Below are 18,768 nucleotides of genomic sequence, written 5' to 3' on the forward strand. Positions count from 1 at the left end.
ATTTTTGGCACTCAGCCATCTTTATGGTCCAACTCTCACATCCGTAATGACTACTGGAAAAACCATAGCTTTGGCTACATGGAACTTTGTCAGCAAAGTGATATCCCTGGCATAATTATAATCCCTCAAGGCCTGAAGATAGGAACATTTTAGAGAGTTAACCTCTAGATTCTTTTTAATCTAAAATCCAAATTTCAACTATGTGGTCAAAAATCTTAACTAGTAGATTGATTGTCACCAAACTAGGTGTATTCAAGTGGCTAGGTGTGCTGCAGTCCGTGGGGTCTCACAGAGACGGGCACGACCAAGCGACTGACCTGAACTGAGTAAGAGACTATGCAAACAGAAAATAAACTTGGTAAGAACCTATAAGTTCATATTTGCTTCTTTAACAACTTGATTAGCCTCAAAAATTCCTTTCTGTTTTTCTTCTATATATACTTTTCAATATAAATCTTGTAGTAAAATGACATTACATTATTCCAATGAGAGTATTACTACCAGTATGCATAAAAACTTTGCACTAATAGATTTTTGAAAGTAGATCTTACCTATAATTAAAGAAAATATAACTTAACAAAAGTTGATGACATTTTGTATACATAATTCTTTGATGAGTTCATATTTCATATTATTTAAATTTGCACACAGCATACATTTTAATTGTTCTCTGAATATAGAACAGTATTTAACAGCAGTTACAAGAATTAAATCATTAAAATTTTTATTGTGTTAAAGTCAGTTATCCTTCAGAAAGAAAAAATTTGCAAAGCTTAATGAAGATAAATCTACATTGTGATTTATTATTAGTCATACTGTTAAAGCCAAAATCTTATTTCTAGCCCTTGGAATTATTTTCTTCTAAGGAAACCATTAGTTAAAAGATATTATAACTTTTGACAGTTATTTTTTCATATGACTCATATTTAGCTTTAAACTGAAATAATTTTAGAACTTTCAACATTCTTAATATTCTTAGCATCAGCATCAGCTTTTGGAGCACATGAAATTCTTCCCAACCTATTGTTTAATTTAATTGATCTTAAGCAAATCAATTTTATTTCTCAAGTTGATTGAAATAAAAATTATCTGTATTTTCCATCTCCCTATGGGCAAACAATTCAAAAGCAAGACTAGACATAAGAGGGAAAGAAGCATGAGATTAAGGAATCTAGCTCGACACAAGTGAGAAGAAGATGAATTTTCTTTATCCCTCTTCAATCACTCCCACCAGTTCTCAGTTCTCTATCCCACAGTCACTCAAGATGAAAGTGAGAAATAACTTTGTTATCCTATAAACAACAAAAAAAATCCTCTTGGGTAAAAGTTCTTGAATATCATTTCTGGGCTAAGATAGAAATTCTAATACTCTCACTCATCTGCCTTCTATCTTGCCTTCTAATAGCAACACAGGTTATAATTCTGTCATCCTTTGAAAGATGAAGCCTGAAAATTTAGGCTCAGCTTTCTCACTTTCCTTTTTCTTGAAATCCTTTTCGCTTCCCATTTACCTGCGCATTAATCACCAAGTCCCATATGTTACAGATATTTTATTTGAATCTAAGATTTTATGCACAGATAAATGCATTCAGATAATAATAGCAGCTGGTTTATCTTAGGTGTCTCTACTTTTCTTTAATGGATATTTCCTAATCAAGTTGTGATGCTCAACTCTGCCTTTAATATATATCTCTTCTAAACGTCTAGATTCATCTTGGGGCAAAGTCTGATTTGCAGATGCAATGTTCAGCAGCTTTCTTCCCTGGTAACAAAGTTCAGAATTTCAGTAAACAGAATTGTCAGTAATAAACCAGTTAACTCTAAAGAACTGTGATGTGATATGTCAGGCTCTGTCTTGCTTCCCAGGGTTGATAGCTTTCCTGTGGTACCATCTAACACTCACCCATAAACTCAACTTTAGTCCAGGTCCAGAACACTCTAGGCATTGGATTTCTTGAGTTCTAGATCACTAGCATCCAACTAGGAAACAATAAAGTCACCTAAAAGCATTAAAAATATTTTAAATATTTCAAAATACTTAATATGAAATTATCATTTTCTATAAAGCATCATTTACATATAGGCTAAATAGGGTCAAATGTCTTTGTATTTAATAGAATTATACCAATGTGTGTGCTTCCATATTATCTCAGATTTTACTCTAGAGTAATACTTATTTTGTTTTTCAATGTTTACCTACTTACTTCGTCTCTCTTGAGATCGTATGGTACTGAACCTAGTTCCTTCATTTGATAGAGAGTTGACAAATGATATACTCTAGATATAGTGCTAGACACTGGGAATAAAGAAATAAGAGTCTCCCTGTTTGTTCTTATGCTTCTTATGTGATTGGAGAGGGAGGTCAGCTAATAATATGGTGTGAAGTGGTAAGTATATGAACAAAGCTTTATTAGAACATAGAGAACAGACACAGAATAAGCCAAGAGATTGGGATTAGCATACGGCAATATGCCCTTTGCTTCCATTGTCTTTGTAAGAAAAAATTCCACAGCTATTTCTCATCTTTAACTTGGTCTTTAATGCCTTGTCTCTTCCACATCTCCCCCATATCTTCTACTAGTTTCTTTTGCTATTCATATCCTACTTCCAGAGGAGGTAACCCAGACAAGAGTTTCTTCTTACATGACTTTATTTTTGCATCTGTTAAGGTGAATCCTGTAGATGTGATCTTAGTCATTTTCTTTGTCCAAGGTAGAATTCCTTCAGGGATTATCCCCAGATCCATATTTAGTCCTTGAAAGTTTGAGCTGCTGTGTGACTTAAGTGTTAATAACCCAGGTAACTTTTCAGTGCTTTGGTCTTTTCAAAAGAGGGAAAAAATTTTATGCTACCTCCTAACATTTCCATCAAAGAAAGATAATAACTGCTTCTCTAAATTCAAAGACTGTAGCCATAGAATTCCTATTCCAATACGGCTAGTATAACGATGAGGAAAATAAAGTAAGAATAGTCATCTCATTTGTATATCCAGTAAATCATCCTTTTCTAGCAAGAACAAGTTTTCTTCAAATGAAATACTGTTTCATCAAACTGCCTATGAAATCACATTACAAATATTCTAATCTATTCTACCCAAGGATACAGGGCATTATATTAAATTTCTCATAATATAGTTCTTTTGTTATCACAGTTTTTGAATACAGAGGATATATATCATTGAACAAAACAGAATCACTGAAAAGCAAGTATAGCTATTCTCTGACAGGAGAAAAAATATCACTATGACATTGTTATACCACAACCAAAGATTTAAAAAAAAATGGGCAGTAGAAACTTTAATGATTGCATTTATTTATTGGATTTTACTTTCATCACCTAATTGATATTTGATATTTTAGTATCAACTCATATTGAAGATCGCTATATGAAACTAGATGGTTATAAAAAACAGAAAAAGAAAGGCACTTATGTCTTTTCAGTGAGATTATTGTTTTTTTCATAAATTACAAAAAAAGTTTCTCTCAGGGACTGTATCTTTAAAAGAAAGCATTTACTGGTGTGTTCTGTGAATTCAATTTGATGTGGTTCCCCATGGACTTCAGGGTGTGACATCTTCTTTACCAGCTCAATAGCTAAACTCCTGGAACATTAGCTTCCCGTGCTGAAGGATAAGAGAACTTGTGGCTGGAGGATATCTTTCTAATTTACTTGAGATTCTCTAATAAATTTGCCTTTCTGGTTTTTGGCATCAGTGATCTAAACTGACAGATCAATTGGGGGCAGACATGCGCTTGTCAGCTTCTTTCCAAAAGTGAGTCCGAGACCTACTGCTCCTTCCCTAGAGCTGCTGCTGCTCTGCCTGTTCGAGGCCATCTCCACTAGAATTCTCTGCCATAGATTGGTGGGTTCACAGATAATGGGGCAAAATGACTGCTTGGTGATAAAGTTATGCCAGTACCATAAAGCAATACAAGGAAATAAACACCTCTTTTGTCACTTAAGTTTTAAATCTCACAGTGAATAGAAATAGTCAATAATACTACACTGTGTTATTTCACTGTTATATGTAATAGTTATATCATTATTCTCTAAAATCCAAAGAACAACCATCATAGGAGTTTATGTTTGGGATATCCCTGATTGTCCAGTGGTTAAAAATCTGTCTTTCAATGCAGGGGATATGGGTTTGACACTTGGTTGGGGAAGATCCCACATGCCTTGGAGCAACTAAGCCTGTATGCTGAAACTATTGATCTCGTGCCACAACTGGAGAGTCTCTTCAATGCAATGAGAAGCCCACATGATGCAATGAATATCCTGCATGCCCTAACCAACACCCAATGCAGCCAAACAAGTAAGTAAATAGTTTATGGTTAATGGTCCTTCAACACAGATTACTTAAAAGAAACTAGCATATCAATTTGAAAATGCATGGAACTGCTTCCTGGCCTTTTGGCTAAGATCAAGTGAAAATAAACTGAGACACTGATCACATCTTATTCAAAAGTTATATGCATCAATATTCACATATCTCATATATGGAATTGGATTGTATAATATGTGCTTAACAAGGGCTTTTGCCCATCCAAATGAAAGTTAAAAGTGAAAGAGAACCACAGATGCAGTTTGAAAATGAGAGAAGATTGTGTGGTGAATAAAAATGTTTAGAGCAAGTTTCAAGTTTCTTCATCTCTGTGCCTAAAATCAAATCCCCATCACCGGTCTACTGGACTATTCTAAATAGTTTTCCTGTTTTCGTTATGTGCCCATATAATCCACTCCTCTCCTGCGGGTCTGAGTGATCTTTGAAAAAAATTAATCAGGTTATGTTGCATCCCTTAAGTTCTGGTTGCATTCCACAGAGTATCCCACTCTACATCCTCTTCTCTTGCGTTATGTCATTTTTGACTACTCTTCCAATTATCTCTATAGTCTAGACATACTGAATTTCTCTGTTTATGTAACTCTTCAAGCTCTTTCTCATTTCTGTCTTTGCATTTCCTGTTTCCTTAGTCATAGGCCCTTTCCCTTCTGGATTGTGTTTGTCATTCTCTGTTAAGATCAAATCATCAGAAAGACCTTCCCCCAGAAACATCCATTTAATCAGTTCTTATATTATCCTGTTTTATTTTCTTCAGAAAACTTCTTACCTTCTGATTTTTATTTCTTGTCCATCTCCACTCACCTTTTGAATGTTTCATGGGGGTAGAGACCTGTCTCATTCATTGCTTTACTCCTAGTGTCTAGAGTAATATTTGAAACATAATACATGCACAATGGATATTTGCTAAATAATAAATGTAAGTTTCTTTCCTTTGGATCCAATAGTCTGATGGTCAAATTGCATCATATTGATAGGGACTGAGTAGAATAATCAAATAGTTCAGAAATCCCACTGGGGGTTATAACCAGAGAAAAAACTTAAACTTTGGGAAACCAAAGTGAGTGAGTGATCATTCAAGAAAGCAATAGGAAAATCCTGAAACAATGTGGGCTTGCTTGGCTCATAAAGCAGGGCAAGTCACTTAGCATCAAAGCCAGACAAGCTTGCCTAAAAACAAAACCAAGCTAACTAGCTTAGCAACAAATCCATACAATGGAGCCCCAAGTCATGCCTCAAGACAATATAACAATTGTGGATAAATAAGGCCTGTACCTTGCCCAAAGACCTCAACAAGTTAATGACCCCAAGGACATGCTCTCTGCACACACAAAACAATAATTCAGGGAAAGGTGATGATTCAAAGGGAAAGACACTCATGATACCAAGGCCTCAATTTTTTCAAACCTCCCCTGCCCAACATGTAGGAGGAGTTAATGATGGAAGACTAGAAGAACAAGGAAAGAGGTGGTCTTCTCACCCTTTCCTCTTTCCCTTTGGTTATAAAAATGTAACCCACTAAGTACCTGGGTCAACACAATGCTCTCCTGCCCATTTGCAAGACTTATAAGTGTCCTATTCTAATAAATCACTTCTTATCTATAATTTTGTCTCTTGCTGAACTTTTGCACTGAGACATAAACAACCAGAGCTCCTCGGAGCCCCCAAAATATCACTTGGTAGTTTCAATATCAGTTTCTTGTGGGTTCTAGTCTCAAATTCTATGGCCTCAAAGGGTCTTCATGATTTACCTTTATACCCTAAGCCTGGAAGAACTCCATATTAGATTTCATTATGGAGTACGGATTGTTTTCTATGAGAATGCTATAATTTACAAGATTCCCCCTGGATCATGCATTCTGGAGTAAGTTAGGGTATACATATCTTTCAGATTAAAAAAGGATATGTGGCTGCTATCCCTGGCGTCCTTTTCCCCACAAGCTGTGCATTTTTGTAGGTGTAAGTTTGTGTGACTTAATTTCTGGGATTTTATTCATTTCTTTTCTTTAATCTCCAGTTTTGTGCTTCTTGTCAGTGTAACATTGCCTGATTCAATTATTACATGTACATACAGCATATCTCTTATTTTGGGGATTCTTTGCCATAGACATTACTGCAGAAGGTTGAACAAAGCTCCTCTGCCTAAAATCAAGTCTTTCTGGATTATCTATTAGAGATACAGCTTTTTTCTTTTTTTTTTAAATTTACTTATATATTTTAAACACCAAAAATATTTTGTATTGGGGTATAGCATTCTCATAGGTTTTGTATTTCCATAACAAACTGTGGAAAATTATTAAAGAGATGGGAATATCAGACTACCTTACCTGCCTCCTGAGAAATCAGTATACAGGTCCAGAAGCAACAGTTAGAACCAGACATGGAACAATAGACTTGAAGCACTAACTGAATCAAGATTGCTGGGAGAAATATCAATAACCTCAGATATGCAGATGATACCACCATTATCAAAGAAAGGGAAGAGGAACTAAAGAGTCTCCTGATGAAAATGAAAGAGGAGAGTGAAAAAATTGGCTTAAAACTCAACATTCAAAAAATGAAGATCATGGCATCTGGTCCCATCACCACATGGCAAATAGATGGGGAAACAATGCAAACAGTGAGAGACTATTTTTCTGGGCTCCAAAATCACTGCAGATGGTGACTGCAGCCATGAAATTAAAAGATGCCTGTTCCTTGGTAGAAGGGCTATGGATAACCTAGACAGCATATTTAAAAGCAGAGACACTACTTTACCGACAAAGATCCAAATAGTAAGCCATGGTTTTTCCAGTAGTCATGTATGGATGTGAGAGTTGGACCATAAAGAAAGCTGTTGCTTTTAAACTGTGGTGTTGGAGGAGACTCTTGAGAGTCCCTTGGACAGCAAGGAGATCCAAACCGTCCATCCTAAAGGAATTCATTGGAAGGGCTGATGGTGAAGCTGAAACTCTAATACTTTGGCCACCTAATGCAAAGAACTGACTCACTGGAAAAAACCCTGATGCTGGAAAAGATTGAAGGTGGGAGGAGAAAGGGAAGACAGATGATGAGATGGATGGATGGTATCACCAACTCAATGGACATGAGTTTGAGTAAGCTTTGGGAGTTGGTGATGGACAGAGAAGCCTGGCACGTTGCAGTCCATGGGGTAGCAAAGAGTCAGACACGACTGCATGAAAAGAACTGAACTGAACTGATTCTCTCCAAAGCCCCCTCTCCCATCCAGGCTGGCACATAACACTGAGCAGAGTCCCATGTGCTATTCAATAGGTTTTTGCTGGTAATTCATTTTAAATGTAGCAGGGTGCACATGACCTTCCCTAAGTCCTAAACTATTCCTTCTCCTGGCAACCATGAGTTTGTTTTCTTTCTCTGTGTTGAGCCTCTCTCCGTTTTGTAAATTCTTTTGTATCATTTTTAGGTTTCTGTTTTTTTTTTTTTTAAATCAGTCTCTGGTACTTTCTATCATATCATAATGAAAAAAGAAAGATCTTTCAACAACAAATGGGATAACTTTGCACCCTCCATCTTGTTCAACAATATACTCATACACACACACATAAGTTAGGAATTCTCAAAGAAACTCTGCACTTGTATCCATCACACAGGTACAATCCACAGTATAAAAACCCCAAATATAAGCTGTCTGAAAAAGGTAAATAAGAAATGTGAAAAAAAATTTCTCCTTTTAAAAAGAGAATCCGCTTTAAGTAAAATTATAATACAGATCAGAGAGACCTGAAAATGTATTTTAAAATCAGGTGTGGCACTTCAAATGTATCCCTTTGTGCAGATAAGGCAACCAAATTTGCAAGCTTTTAAACTAAACAATGAGCTTTGGTTAACTGAAAATCAAATTGAAACAAAGTTCTCAAGTAGGACTAAATTTAATTACACTCTCTTCTCCATCAAAAGTGACAGATTTTTTTTTATTATACTTTCCTGACACTGAATAAAATAAGAAAATAATGGCTTTTATTGTTACACTGTTTTCTTGCAAAGTCTGTTTCTATCCATCTAAATTATACCTTTATATTTGGATGGCAGTCAAAGTTTGAATAACAGGCTTGAGTTAATTATGGAACACTATTAAAAAAATCTCAGCCAGAAGATGAATTGTACTTAATTTTAATCTCTTCAGAAATAATTAAACCCAAAAATGAACTTTTAAAGTTTAGGAATTATATAATCTTTATTATTGCTTTCTTACCTCCTAGTTTCTGTTGTTATTATTGTTGCTGTTGTTTTCTCAAATCTCCATACACCATAGTGGACATATGCATTTTCCAAATGGCTGTTGCAACTTGTACTCTCCAGTCATGAAGTTGAAGTAAAAGTGCTTCTAATAGTTTCCAATTTAAAAAACAACATATAATTTTAATGCAAATTTACCTTGCAAATTTGTAGGTACTCACTGAATTAAATTTTGTTGAGAGGGAGAAAATGAAACAAAATCAGCTGCATGTAATAACAGATATTTGTAATTTTATAATGTGCAATATTTTCCCCATAGTTACTGGAGATGTAATGCCACCATATGAGGAATACACAGTCAGCGGAGAAAGAAAAGAAGTTTGTACAATATGATATGATAATTGCAATGGTAGGAGCAAGTACAAAGAGTACTTCCTGGGATTTAAATTGAGGTTTAAAAAATGATTAAAGGTTGTATAGTTCTTGGGACTTCCCTGGTGGTCCAGTGGCCAAGACTCTGCACTCCCAATGCAGGGGGCCCAGGTTCAATCCCTGGTCAGAGAACTAAGATCCCTCATGCCCCACCACACAGCCAATAATAATAAATAAAAATTAAGAAAACAATACATTATTTTTTAAAAGTTAGATAGTTCTCATATGAGGACAACAGAATTTTCAATGACCTTAATGTCTGATATATTTGAGGAGTAAGAAAAGAATTCCATATGACTGGAATACAGTTTATGAGGAGTCCTTTCTGAGGATCTGTATTTACTGGTGAGGAAATCTATCAGCTCCTTTGCTCATTTCCTTTCCTTCCAATACCTGAGAATAACTCAATTCTGGTGAAAGTTTCATCACTACCTCCTTGAGCCTCCAACATTTCCTCTCTCCTTTTCACCTGATATCCTTGTTCTTTTTGTCATTGAGCAAATAGGAGAAATCAGATAAGAACCTTTTAGATTTCTGCCCTCCTACCTCAATGCAAATTACCAAGTCAGTTAACCTACCTACATACTCAACCACATATCTGTCCTTTCTCCTATTAAAAAGAAAAAGAAAGGATCATGTGCCTAAAACCAATTCCTCTACCTAATGGCCTGGATTTCAGCCCTTTATGCATACTCCTGGATATACATTTTCCAACTGGCTTCCCTCTTTCTCTCTGTTATGGGTAATTTTTTTTTTTTCCTTCTCTACTGTGTTGCTCACATCAGAATATAAAGTTATATAATGGTTCCCAACTCAAAAAAGAATCTCTTCTGACTCCACAATCCAATCTACCTAGCAAGTTCTCCACTTGTCTGCTCCCATTTACAGACATACACAGACATTTTCTCAAGAACGTGTTTCAAGACACACAAACACATATTCATTTGTTCATTATTGCACTTTATTGTCTCACTCATTTTTTTTCAAAATATTTATTCCAGATTTATATGATAATATCTGAGTCTAACCAATGAAACACCTGTCATTTAAACATTTTCAAATACTTTTTAAAATTAATCTATTTATTTTAATTGGAGGCTAATTACTTTAAAATATTGTGGTGGTTTTTACCATACATTGACATGAATCAGTCATGGGTGTACATGTTGCTCTCTCCCTTTTTGACTCTCCCACTAGTTTTAAAAGTCTCCACAAGTAAGGTTGCTCTCATTATCCTGTGAAGATTCTCTTTTCAAAGTTATTAATGGATTCCATGTTGCCAAGTTCAATGGTCTTCATTTTCCAGTCCTTAATAATCTCTTCAGCTTTTGCTACGTTTGATCACTACCTCCTTGTTTTCTTTATCAGCATTAAAGATATCATTTTCTCCCCCCCTCCCCCGCCCCTTTCTCAATAAATACTGCTTTTTAGTCTCTTTTTCTGGTTCCTCCTCATTTTTCCAACCTCCAACTAATGGAGTGGCCCAGGACTGAGTCTTCAGCTGGAATCTGTATTTACCCACTCATCCAGAATTCAAGTCCTTGACATCACTTCCATTTTTACGATCTTAGTCCAAGCCACCATCACCTCTCACCTGATCTAGTACTCTTGCCCTTGTTCTTTTTACTACATCCACAATGGCCTTCTTCTATTTCAGCATGTGCCTATTTCCAGGCATTAACTCTCTACACCTAAAATATTCTGACCTTGGTGGCTGGATATCACTTCTTCCACATTTCTAATCAAAACTACCATATTAGAGAGATCATGATATAAAATATTGATTTATAAATATTTAAAATATCATGATTTTCTCCTCTCCCCTTATTCTCCTTTATTTCCTTTCCAGCAATTGTCATGTCTTAAAGTAATTATTTGTTTGTTATTTCCCATCTAAACTCACTAGATTGCAAAAAACCAGAAGAGCAGTCTTGGTTTTGTTTTATGCTGGTGATTAGAATTCTGCCTTGAACAGCGTTTCCACTGAAAATTTCTTATTAAATTATCATTTAAGTCTCAGAAAATGGGCTCTAGGGGAGGGGAAGATAATTTGGTATTCCAAAAGAGGTGGAGGAAAAGCAGAAAATAAAACAGGTGAAATAGCCTTTTGCATGCAGTTGAGTTTAATATTTGGGGTTTCTATTAAGGTATTCAAAATTTTATAGTCTTTAGAAATTATTTTGGCTTTACCTGGTTTTCTTTTGCCAACTGAGTTTGTCCTCAAACACAGCAGGGATGGCAAGTGGGACTTTCTATGTTTGAAAACACATCCCTGATGGTAAAGTGTTTTAGGCATAAGGCGTAACATCTTCAATATTTGTTTCCTTAACTCCACATCATCCCTGCACCTAAACACACATAATCTCACTCTTCTGACAGACACACATATAGTTATTTAAAGATGTTCTGAATCACTTGATGATAAGATCTATGCATTCATGTTAAGTCTCCTGAATCTTTACCTTCACCAGACAAGCACCACTTTGCTTATATTACAGGAAAGGGTCAGCTGCATAACTTCATGTGTTTTTAAAAAAGTCAAATAAGTAATATTTCAGAACTTATATTTAAAAATTGAATTTAGAGTGAGCAAACTCTGTATAACAACTAAATTCATTTTTTAAGGCCTAAACAGGGTTGCTACTAATGTGCAAAGCAGGGCAGGAGAGAGTTCAAAAAAGGGATCTAAGAGAGATATCTGTGTTCTGACTGGAGTCCATAGCATATTTATTTTTTGAATAGAAGCTTGAAAGCTAACAATGATCATCTCCTTATCATCAATCCAGAGAAGGAACTAATACTTTGTACCTTGAATCTGGTCCAAAGTTCACACTTAGAATTTCATGTGCTCAGGAAACATCCTTTAAGACTGGGGATAATGGGATGGAGAGACAAATGAAAATAGAAATGAGACTCAGAAGTAGTCAAAACGTAAATTACTGGGCAGAGTAGTTTTGACTACCTATACTGGTTTCTTTAAAGAACATAATACAAACAAGTACTATACAAAAAAAGTCTGCAAAACAGAAAGAAATACATGTAAATTCAGCGCCATAGCATGCATATTGCTATTGTTTTAAGGTAATTAAGTCTAAAATTTCTTTATTTCCCATGAATTTTAAAAGCATGTGTTAATATCATTTATGTTTTTTCTTATCATGCTATTGTCAGAATAATATATCAAAATGTCTTTATAGGGATCACCCCTGCCTAATTATTTAGGACCTCTAGGTTCTTCAAATCCCTTCTCATCTTGTTTTGTTTTCTGCAGGAAGTGTTTCAAGTGTGTATATGAAATAGTCTTCTTGCTTCCATTTCGGTTCTATCATTTTCTTCCTTGGCAGTATTGCCTCGTAATTTTGATTCCATCTGAGAACGCCTAAGCCACCATTCTTTTCATTCCCACGACTTTTGATAGCCTGCCTTAGGCACTGACAAAGCTGAGATGCTGCTGTGATGTCCTCAAAATACAGGTCCCCCAGGAACAATCCCCTCTCACAGCTCAGTGTCTATTTCATATTCCAGTGAGTACCAACAGTAACTCTAGGTAGAGATGAAACGTCCTAGTCATCACTGCTGCTGCCACACTCTTCTAAATATTAACATGTCCTGTGCTCCTAATGCCTCAATAAAAGATTTAGTAAATATTCCTCCTTTTTAATTGTAGCTTTCCATTTAGAGTCAGGCACAAGTTTTCTCAGGATAAAATAACTAATATTTCAAGTGACTTATCCCCTCATGTAAATGAATTCTTGATAGGTTCAATATGGCAGTTCTGTTATCATGCATCAGATTTCAGTATTTTAACATACAGAATAGAATTTCAAACTTTGGTCTTGCTAAATATATTTTTGATCATAGAATATTGTGCTGATGGTTTTTACTCAGCATTACAAAATTAGCATCTTTCATGAATCTCTATTTTAATGTACTGTTCTTAATTGTGATAGTTTAGGATCTGTGTTTGAGAGAATTCAGGGAAAAAATAGGAGTATCTGACCCAAATAATCCTTTCTTCTGATGTGCTAACATTATTTTGTGGGTATGGCAGAGGAAAAGAAATAAAATAATAAATGGTTTGGCATTACTATTCCATAATGGACTTAAATGATGTGGTAACACAGCTAGAAACATGAGCCAGAATCTTTCATCTTGGTATTAGACTAGAACTTGATGTTCTAAGTTTCTGAGTCATGACTTTCATGTTCTCCATGTACCTATTCCTTCAAGTACAATAACATGTTGTTTCAGTAGATCTTATGCACGACCTCCTGGTACAGCTTGTTCACTTTAACAAATAGTTATTGAACTACATTATGCATCAAGCACTTTGTTAGATGTTGCAGGTACAAAGAAAGAATAAGATAGGGTCCCTTCATTTGGCTCATTTTCTCTGGAAACTGTGCATCCACATCCATCTCTTCTATCTACTGACTTTTTTACAGACAAGGAAAACAACCTAATAGAAAAGGAGAATAAAACCAGAGGGAATCAATTAAATATCCCTTAGGGAAACTCATTTGACTAGAAAAACCAGGAAGATCAAAAAAAGATCAATAGCCTAAAATTTTACCTGAGTGCATCATTATTTATCAACAGATGATTTTAAGATGCCTTTTTGTGTATATTTTATAAGAAATTAAAATGCATGCAATAAATCTAAAATACATGCAATAAATGCTTTCCTTAAAAAATGTTTATTTAAAACAATGGAATAAATATCTTTAGCTTGAAGTAAGAAGAGCCCTTTGAATCCCCAAAGAGAGTTTCTGGAGCTTTCCATTAATCAGGGGAAACATTTAAATCAATATTGATGGAGGCAGGGTCGGGAGGGGAGAGACAAGAGTAAGCTCACATTCACAGGACTTGTCTACACTTTAATAAAGGGAATGTTGAATTTTCCTTTTGAAACAGAAGGAAGTAGGATTTGCATTTTTGACACTGATTCCTCATGCCAACAAATCCTAATGTTTTCTGTTTGTGTATGTAAGACTCCTATATAAAACAAAACAAAACAAAAAAAAGTCAGCAAGGAACTGTTAGATGTATGTCATTACAACACTTATATATTCATCACAGCTAGGAGAATTAATTCTCGTTAAGATCAGCAAAGTCAAACTAAACAAACAGAGCCTGTCAACTGACTAATTCCTCAGGGAACCAATCTCCACTAGCTAGTGAATGTTATCAGGGATTATCAATGTGAACTTGTGCTTTCTTATATCCAGGGTGATCATGAAACGTATAAAGATTTAGCGGGAGAAAAAATGAGTTGATGTTTTTCCTAATTTTGTTTCAGATACTCTAACTAGTACTGTTCATAAATCAATGAACAACCTGAATATTAATGACCAGAGATGTTCAAATATACTGGAAAGCAAATGAAAAATAGTTATAAATTTTGAATAATTAGTCATAATAGAGTTGTAACTTCTCACATAATGATATAGGTACATGTGGTCACAAAATACAATCTAGATGACTTTAGAAATGCATATTTCTTAAAACATGAATTATAAGAATAATGAGTAAAAACATATTATATTAATATAAAAATAAGATATTTTAATTAGCTACTTTTTGTCTCTTGGGAAAAATGGCTCAGTTATAGAAATCAGAAATTATACTTTTGTTCCTAACATATTGGGAGAATATGACAGAGCATTTAGGTATGCAGGTAGATGCAAACACACGTAATTCAAAATCACACCAAAATTCAAATTGAGAATTAGAGACTAGTAATGGAGAATACGATGTGTGCATGTAAATGTTCTTTGTTCTAATTCTTAATTTAGGTTGGTTATATCTCAAATTAATATAGCAAATATTTTTCAGTAGGAGCCATCAGCTGGGTTAGGTCTCAGAGATAACGGAATGACTACTACATAGTTTTGGCCTGTAAGTATGGCTTCCCTCGTGGCTCAGACAGTAAAGAATCTATCTGCAATGCGGGAGACCTGGATTTGATCCCTGGGTTGGCAAGATCCCCTGGAGGAGGGCATGGCAACCCACTCCAGTATTCTTGCCTGGAGAATCCCCACGGACAGAGGAGCCTGGAGGCCTACAGTCCATGGGGTTGCAGAGTTGGATACGACTGAGCAACTAAGCACAGCACAGCTTACAATCTCATAATGATCCCAGAAAGCACATAATCATATAGTCATCTCTTGGCATCCAGTATCTGAGGGGGATTGGTTTCAGGTACCCCCCCCACCCCCAAAGACACCAAAATCTGCCAATGCTAAAATCCTTTATATAAAATGGTATAGTGTTTTCATATGACCTATGCACTCCTCCTGTATACTTTAAAACATCTCTAGACTTGTAATACCTAGTACAGTGTAAATAGTTGCTGGTGAATGGCAAACCCAAGTTTTGCTTTTTGGACCTTTCTGTAATTTTTTTCCAAATATTTTTCATCTATAGAGGGTTGAATCCATGGAGGATGTTGAAAGTGAGGATGCTGCTGCTGCTGCTGCTAAGTCGCTTCAGTCGTGTCCGATTCTGTGCGACCCCATAGACAGAACCCCACCATCTTCCCCCATCCCTGGGATTCTCTAGGCAAGAGTACTGGAGTGGGTTGATATTTCCTTCTCCAGTGCAGGAAAGTGATAAGTCAAAGTGAAGTCACGCAATTGTGTCCAACTCTTTGCGACCCTATGGACTGCAGCATACCAGGCTCCTCCGTCCATGGGATTTTCCAGGCAAGAGTACTGGAGTCGGGTGCCATTGCCTTCTCCAGAAAGTGAGGATAGAAAGGGCTAATTACAAAATTAAAAACAAAATGAGCATCATGAAAGAAGTTTTTAATAAAGAGTTGTTTTCCAGGGTAAAGTGGAATAGACTTCTGTCAGGAACAGTCAGGAAAAGCTTCATGGTAAAAGTGAAAAACATAATTTAGTTTATACAGTAGGAAATAGTATTAGACTTAACTTCTATAAGCAAATTATCAGCTTATAATTTGTAAGAAAGCACAGTTTCAAAAAAGCACAATATGACCATGTAGAAGTATTTTCAAAATGACCGATACCAAATATTGTCCTTATTAAAGAGAAGAAAGGATAATTCCATTCTCTTACTTCCATCTCTGCCTATTCATGCCCTGACAAGTTCCCATGGGGGGAGAAGACATTAATCTTATTGATCAGAATGTAAAATAGTTTAATTGCTCCTTGTTAGGATGAAGGGCTTCCCAGGAGGTTCAGCTGTAAAGAATCTGCCTGCCAGTGCAGGTAGATGTGGGTTTGATCCCTGGGTCAGGAAGATCCCCTGGGGAAGGAAATGGAAACCTATTCCAGTATTCTTGGTTTGGAAATCCCATGGACAAAGGAGCCTGGTGGATTTCAGTCCATGGGTTTTCAAAGAGTCAGATACAACTTAGTTACTACACAACAAGATGGAACCTCTTTGTAAGGGCAGAGATCTTTGTATGTTGAATTTATTGATATGTGTTTAAACCCTAGAACTGTGCCTGGTATATAATAGGTGCTTATAAGTATGTACTGAACAAATGAAAAGGCACTGACAATGGTGGCTATGATGCATCTTTAACTGATTCTTAACATCCATCAGACTGAGCACTCTTTGAAGGTAGGAACTATTTAATTGACTTTTATCAACATATAGATGTATTGTGAAATGTTTAATATTTTGAAATGACTGGACATCAGAAAAAAATATTAATGAGTAGCCCTGCAAGCTACATGAAAAGGGCAAATGTCTTGGCATTTCAAATAGAATAAATTTAAGTAAACAAGCTATTAAACATTTAAAGGGAGTCAAATAAGTTTTGACCTTTTCGATTTCATCCATCCTTTAACACAAAAGCGTTATTAGACCTAAACTACAATGCTTGTATAAATGAATTTCAGTTGAACTAGTTATCTTTGGGAGAAAATAAATGTATCCAGTCAGTGGATCTAATTACATAGTAGAAAATAGGAATTTGTCACAAAGGTGAAGCTGATCATGCCAACATATTGCTATTTGGATCAGGAAAAGGCTTGAAAGCACAACAAGTGCACTTTCATGTGTATGTTTGGTAACACGCCAAGAGGAAAAAAAAAAAGAATCTGAACAATACAAAAGGAATTTCACCTTTGCCATCTACAGATGAAGCGAAGGATTTTGAAGAATTTCTCCCCCAGATTTGCAGCAAAGATGTCACTGAAAATGTGACCTTTAACAGATGACTATCGACTTTAAACACTCTCCTTTTCTTACTTTCTTCCTAATTCATGTGCCAAAAAGAAAAAGTAATTTCCATTACATTCTGAATTGGTCATTCCTTTCCTTGCTGCATTTTCTCAGGGTCAACACGATCCTGAACAGTCATGGTTGCCTACAATAGTTGCGGTCGTAGAAGGACTTGCTCAAATGGAAATAAAACTATCTAAAAATTTATGCCTGAAGTTTAGTATCACTGATTGTTCTGGTAATCAGATAAAATGTCTTAGAAATCTACAGAGATTATAAATCAGATTTTAGCCACTAATAGGAATTTTCTAAAACATCCTCTTCAAGCAAATTAATTGCTTGATAAGTGACAAGGATGATATTTTCTACATCATTGAAAATAGAATGTTTCTGCCTCTAAGCAACTTTTAAGCTAAAAGAGATAATTTATCCTGAGGCAAGATCCATTAAAAATATCTTTATTTTTTGTATGGGTAAATTATCATAAAGGGGAATACAGGCAAAACTATTGCTTTATCATATATGTGTACCTAACTGGTCAGTTGGGCTTCCCAGATGGCTCAGTGAAAGAATCTGCCTGCCAAGCAGGAGACTCAGGTTTGATCTCTGGGTAAGGAAGATTTCCTGGAGAAAGACATGGCAACCCACTCCAGTATTCTTGCCTGGGAAATTCCATGGACAGAGGAGCCTGGCAGGCTACAGTCCATGGGGCTGCAAAAGAATCAGACATGACTTAGCAACTAAACAACAGCAAATGTGGTGTAATCTTAGGAATTTTGCAAAACAAATGCCTCTGATGCTCAGTGTGAATTACACATATTTTAGAAATGAAGTGACATGTTGCAGAGAACAGTTTCTTCATAAGCCGCTTACATGCAAGTCTCTTTTCAAAGAGCTAAGTTTCTCTGATAAAGTTTCAGTCATTACCCCGCAAGCAACTAGGAATCTGGAAGCAAGCCAGGTGGTTAGTACTCAACATGTTTAAAGCAAAACCAATATTGTAGGCTGGCAGACACTCTGATGTTAATGGCATATTAGATTACGACTGAGACTTTTATTACGAGGACTCCAAAGGTGCAGCCTTTGATAGGTGACATTCTTACTGTGTTTCAGGAATGGAACCTTTAATCTCCCTCTGAGTTGTTAGGTTTCACAGTTGTATCACCACAGTCTCAAAGGTTTGTTGGTGAATTCCCAGACAATTTACTTTATGTTCTGACTAGAGTGAAGGGTGAATTAAGCAGACTTGATAATAGCAAAGCAGAAGACATAATTTCATTTATTTTACATAGCTTTTTAAAATTATGATCAGGAATTCCCTTTCTAAGCATGTATTATATAAGCATCTAACAATATTCATAGATTCTGTTTAAATAACTCAAGAACTGATTCTCCCTCCTCCTTGGGAAATATATATAATCTTTCATAATAAGTTTCCTCTGTGAGATGAAATTCTAGTAAGTATATGTATAAATTATATATCTAGCTTATTTTTACTATCAAAATCAGTTAAAGACAACTCAGCTGTGTTCTTTTTATTCCATTATAGTTTCAAGAGTTTTTGATTTATTTTTTGATATATGTAGGTTTATCAGAAGTAT

General features: G+C 35.6%; 1 protein-coding gene and 1 non-coding gene across 4 annotated transcripts in view; one reads left to right on the top strand and one right to left on the bottom strand.

Moving 5' to 3' along the window:
• MGAT4C (MGAT4 family member C) overlaps nt 1-18,768 on the bottom strand; it is a 756,879-nt gene that overhangs the window by 220,695 nt on the left and 517,416 nt on the right. The window lies entirely within an intron of this gene.
• TRNAG-CCC (transfer RNA glycine (anticodon CCC)) lies at nt 9,031-9,103 on the top strand. The gene has a single exon. It is a non-coding gene; the product is annotated as a tRNA-Gly (tRNA).

This window comes from Ovis aries, chromosome 3 (genome assembly GCF_016772045.2).
Source record: "Ovis aries strain OAR_USU_Benz2616 breed Rambouillet chromosome 3, ARS-UI_Ramb_v3.0, whole genome shotgun sequence".
NCBI classification, from domain to species: domain Eukaryota; kingdom Metazoa; phylum Chordata; class Mammalia; order Artiodactyla; family Bovidae; genus Ovis; species Ovis aries.